Genomic DNA, 6000 nt, shown 5'->3' on the forward strand with positions numbered 1-6000 from the left:
TGGAGCAGATGGAGAGTAAGGGAGCCCCTGTCTGACACAAGGAGCAGCTCAGCTCCTCCCCTCACAGCCACAGGTGCAGCCCAGAGCCTGGCTCAGCACATCCTTAGTGCTTCACAGGCAGAGTTTTTTTTCCCTAAAAAGAAAGGAAAATTAGGTGCAAGCTGTATTATCTCTTCCATTCTACTGTATCACACAGATCCCTGGGCTGTCCCTGGGAAGCCAGCATGTAGCAGGCTGCTGAGCAAGAATTTGAAAACATGTGTCTTGCCTTTAGTTCATTGTCCCAGGGACTGTGTTTTGGCTTCAGTCACCTCTGCTTCCTTCCCCACCCTGTTAAAAAAAAAAAGAAAAACCAGCCATGATAGAGGAAAAATTCTGGCTGCATTGGGCAACAGGGTTGAGGATGGCAGCTGGAGGAGAGACTTGGGGCTCTTTGCCATAGGAAATGTCAGAGCAGTTTTGCCCTGACCCTCCAGTCCCAGCTCCTCAGCACTGCTGGGCATGGTGCCTCACACAGCCTGTGCTTCACAGAGGAACTCCCCTCTGACGTGCTGCAAGGGCATTCAAGGCCATTTGTCCTGACCTTCTCAGCTCCCGCTGGCAGTGTGTCCCACAACTTAATTACGTGTGAGTGGGAAAAGTGCTTTCTGTTTCTTTTCTAAATCGCCCGAAAGCCTCCCTGGCTCATCCGTCACCCCAGTGCCCAGGAGAGTGAGTAATGGCCCTGCTGTGGCTTGACCACACTGCCCCGAGCTTACAGCCTCCTCTCCTGTCCTGCCTCAGGCTGAAGCTGCTGAGCTTTGCTCCACGGGCTGGAGCAGGGCTTGGTGACTTCCCCACAGACCCTGAGCCCTGCATCCTTTGTAGGCCTGCAGAGCTTTTGCTGAGTGAACATGTGCTGGAAGCTTTCCTCCTTTTGCTGAATCAAGGCTGTAAAGCTGCTGCACATGCCCAGCAGTGAGTATTGGTGTCTGAAAGCAGGTTTGGATGTTCCTTACAACATTCTCAATCCTTGTGGAAAGCAGGGGAAAGCAATGGGAGTTGTGCTGTAGCTGTCACTACACCAAGGTTTTAACCTTCCCCTGGGAGAGGGATCAGAGGGGCTCTGGTTTGGGCACTTCATGTCCCAGCTTCAAAACCCTGCGTGTTGCCTGGGGGATGTTACTCTTTCTTTGTGCCCTGACTCTGCAGTTTGGATTCAAGAACACTAAAGAGACATTTCATGCTGTTTCAAGTGAGGTGCCCTCATTTCTGGATAGCAGCACTCTCACAGTAATGCCTGGGTCTGGGTTTCTCTGCTGCGTGTTGTCTGATGTTCTCCAAGTGCACCTGAAGCACTTCTCTGGCCCTCGAGTACCTTTCTTGTTGGCAGCCATGAGTGGCAGCATGAGCATCTCCTGCTTCTGTCACATCCCCTGAGCTCTGCCTGATGCAGGGACATTCCCTGGCTGTTCCAGGACCTCCCAGTGCAGGGGAGCCAGCTCCTCCAGCCTCCCGTTCTCCCCCAGCTTTCCTGTCCCCAGGGCAGGGGGATGCTCAGGAGGGATTCCTGGGAACCCAGCCCTAAGGGAGACACTTGTTCTTCACTGGACAAGGTATTTTGTCAGAGCAGGAAGAAATGTTTGGCTGCCCTGTCAAGCCTGTAGCTCTAATTCTGCTATGGGACAGTGACACAGCTGCTTTTCTGTGGCACAAACCAGTGTGTTACACACAGGATGGGGTGAGGGGTGGCAGAGTGAACTGCTGCAGGTGCCCAGCCCTGTCTGGGGACAGAGAGACACCACGCATGATGAGGAAAGAGTCGTAGTGGAGAAAAGCTGGTTTGCTTTTTTTATGTCTGCCCTGTCCCCCTCACACCCATCCATCCATCCATCCATCCATCCATCCATCCATCCATCCATCCAGCCCCTCCTCAGGACAGCAGCAGGCTCGGCTGCCGTGCGGAGGGAGCAGCAGATGGCACTCGAGCACCGGCCCAGCCCCGCTGAGCTGCGCGGCTCGCAGTCCTTGAGGGGAGATGGATCATCTCAGCTATACACTGCGTCTATAGGACGGCGATTTACATGCCTGGGATGTTCCTCTCTGCTCGCAGGTCCAGATTGTATCTCTGCTTGTGCAAGTTTGTCCTTACACTGTGTCTGGATGTGAGATGATAAAGGGAGAGTGTTACTTTTCACTCACAGAGACAGACCCCTAATTTTCTTGGATATGTTTTGTGATCATGGCATGCCTTTCCCTCAGAGCTGCCTCAGAACACAGAAACAAGATTATTTTTTTCTCAAATAAGATCATTTAGTCCCCCCAGCCAAAATTAAGTGAGCTTGTTGTCCTCCCACTGAAAATGGACTTGAAAGCGCAGAAAGTGAGAAACAAAGTTCAGCATGATTGTTACAGAGGCAACAGCCAGAGAGGTGTGAATGAGTCAGGGAAGATGTTCCCGTTAAGATGGTCACTGTGTGTGCTGGGATGCAGAGAGGTCCTCTGCCTGAGGAGCTCTGGTTCCTCTTGGTGTCCCAGCATTGCTGCTGTTCCTGGCAGAGCTGTCACATCCCAGGGCTGGCTGTTTGCAGGGACAGCTGATTTTCCAAGCACACAAGCCCTGACCCCAGATTGAGACCATGCTCATTCTCCTCTTGACCCCAGGACGCTTCCCAGTGGCAGCTGGGATGGCACAAGCCCCCACAGGTGTCTGTGTCAGGCTCTGTTTGCCCAGGATTTGCCCTTGAACAGGGCAGGACACCCAGGGGAAGTTTGCCCAGGAATGGGGAAGAAGCACTTGCCCCTGTATCTTCTGAGCACCCCAGCCCCAAGCTCAGTGTGCTGGGCCCCCGTTATTGAAAATGGGGTGGGGGAAAGCACTTGTGAGCCCCCAGCTCTCCCATGTGTGAGACCCATACAAATCCAGGGGTTTTTGTCAGCAGCTTGACCTCCCAGGCAGCGTTCTAGCTCTGCAGTGAAGAGGTGCCCTCGTTCTTCACCTTGCCTGACTCCTCTGTAATGGAAGGGCTAAATGCTTATTACTTTTTTTGTAGCCTTTTCCACTTGCCAATCAAACGTGTCTGGTCGGGGTTTGTTTTGTTTCCATGTTGCTGGGGCTGTGCAGGATGCTCCATCTCGCTGTAATTATGGTTCCATCATTGTCTTGGCACAGAAACATCTGCTGTCTCCCTGCGATCTCCACTTCCCTGTTTCTTTGGAGAATGTCATGGATCCCGATGACCTTCTATTTTCCATGGCATCTCAGTGTACGCAGCTGTTCCTCTCGCATTCCCCTGTCTCTCCATCTACCTCTTTTTTTTCCTATCAGCATCTCCAATGCATTTGAAATTTCAGCTCATCTGCTTATCAAATCAATATCTCGCCGTCGCCTCTGTGCCGCGGCTGCTGGGAACGCGGCGCTTGCCCCCCGCTGCTGGGCTCCTTCCCTCTGAGCACAGACGTCCCCAGCTCCTGCCGGGAGTCCTCATTTCCCCATTCCACAGCTTAGAGTCCATTTTCTCAGGCTTTTTATTTTGATTGTGTTATACCCTTTGGCTGTCTGGGTCTGAGGCCCATCAGTGCTGCAGCTCCTCCTGAGCAGTGATGTGTTGTGGGATGGATGGATGGATGGATGGATGGATGGATGGATGGATGGATGGATGGATGGATGGATGGATGGATGATGTTGCCACTCAAGGTGATGTCACTGCCGGTTGCTAATGACAAACTGAGCAAAATTGGAGTGTGTGAGGAGAGGAGCTGTGCTGGAACAGTGAAGAGACTGGAAAATACAGGCTCAGCTGCTGATTTGGTGTGACCTTGTTGAAAGAGCATGGGGTTCGTGAGAGTGATGAACAGAGATACTTCAGGTTTTATTCTGTTCTGGCACCTTTTATTACTAGGACTTTACTCGTATACCTATTCTCTTAAAAAATATTAATTAAAAAATCAGTCCTATAGGTGCTGAAAAATGACTAATAAAACTCTAGGATATGACAGGACCTTAAATCTCTGCTTTGCTCTCTGTCTGAAAAATACGCATCCCAATTCTCCACCTCCCTCTTCTGTCTCACCTGCCTGCATGGCAGGACCCCAGCCTGGCACAGGGCACTCCATGAGACTGCAGCAAAATTAATCCTGAAAATATTAAAGGCACATGGATTTTTTTGTTGTTTTAGTCACCTTCAACCCATGGTCTGTGTACATCTGAGCTAAGAATATCCTATTCTTGAAAGGTTTTGCAGAAGTTTGGCACCTGGAAGGTGTGACAGAGGAGTGGGGAGCAGGTAGAGAGCTGGTGGAGCTAAGGAATCACACAATAACTTCATAGATGGATGGAAATAACACCATGTTTGCATCACAGCTTTTTCTCTTTCAGGGCTGTGTTTATGCAGAGCTGGGTTTTATACAGATCTGCATTGCATGTGGGTGCTTGTACCTAAGTAGGGCTGTGAAATCATGGATTAATGGTTCTAGTCATCCAAAAGGAGGGATGTGGCAGTTGGAGTGGATAATGACTCCCTGACTGGGGAGGAGAAATGCTCCCATGGAGATGGGAAGCAGCAGTTTTGGTGAGGTCTCAGCTCTGTATCCTCACCCAGGCAGAGCTGTCAGAGCATCACCAACAGCAATTCCTGTTCCCTGGGGACAAGGCCAGGGCACCTTCCCCTGGGCTTTTGCCCCTCTCAGGGAGAGGTGCCCAGGAAGGCACAGCAGCAGCTCCAATACAGGGCTCAGGCGTTGGGCCAAATGGGGTTCTGGAATGGGCCAAATCAGAGCAAATGAGAGTGGGAATTGCATAGGGAATAAGTGTTGGAGGGAATAATCTGCATCACTTAACGCTCCAACAACTCTGAAATAATTGGCTGTTTCCTGGGCATATCCAGAAGAGCTAAAGTGTTCTCCCTGTTGCCTTTTGCCTGGTGATCTTCCAGAGACCTGATTGTCTGCCTCTCCCTCACCCTTTACCTCTTGGGCCCCCCCTCCTTCAAATTTCTCCCAGAGTTTGTATTTTTCCCCCAACAATGTCTCTAAAGAATCACAAATGTGTAACGTGTCCCAATGCCTGGATTTTAATAACGTGCAGCAACCCCCATCAGCACAGGCAATTTCACATTCAACACATTATTGCTATTTAAAGCGCCGAGGTATAAAAATGATTGGCAATCCAGCTCTGCCAGCCCGCGCCGCCGCTGCCAGATTGTGATTTTTAATATTGGCTGCTCTGCGCAGTCGTTCCCTCACCTTTGACTTGCAGATTTCCCAACGTCAAAATAGCAAAATCATTTTGGGTTGTACCAGGCACATTTCTTGCTGCTGAAAAGAAGCAATTATCATTAAATATCCCCCTGGCTGGATGTACACAGACACACCCACATGGGTTGGGGCTGCTCTGTGTTTCCAGCCGAGCCTTTCTCCAGCTTTGCAAATATCCTTTATCTGAGCTGCTGGATTTTGGGGGGTGGGGGGCCACGGGCAGGTGGGGTATTGTGTTGTGTCTCTGTTGTGGTTATGGAAGAGGGAAGACACCGGGATTCATCCCAGAGGTGCTGCTCCAGGAGGGCTGATGATTTTCATGTTCCTAGGGTTGTGACAGAGACCTCTCACAGAGCCCAGAGGTGTTGGTTGTGTCAGGGCTGTTCCCATGAACGTGTTGCTCTGGGTTAATGTGCAGTGTGAGTAAAGATTGGACCTTTGAGAATTTCTGTTGGAGGCAACCTCACCCTGCTTACCTTGAAGTGACCAGAAACAGCCCTTTTTACATGAAAAAAAGACTGTCCTTACTGAGATAATGGCCCTGGCAAATTCTCTGTGTGCCATATAAAATCCAGTAAACATATGACAGGTGGGTAATTTTTCATCTCCTGTTGCTTTCTGAGGTCCCTACTCCAGGCCCTGCTGCAGGGTGGCTGGAGGAAGGCCAGAGCATCCTCATCCTCAGCTCTGCTCAAGGAGCTCTGCAGGGACCCCACAGCGGGGTCCCTGGGGCAGGCAGTGTAGTTCTGGGGTCACACCTTGGGC

Source organism: Fringilla coelebs, assembly GCF_963513975.1.
Source record: "Fringilla coelebs genome assembly, chromosome: 20".
Taxonomy (NCBI): Eukaryota; Metazoa; Chordata; class Aves; order Passeriformes; family Fringillidae; genus Fringilla; species Fringilla coelebs.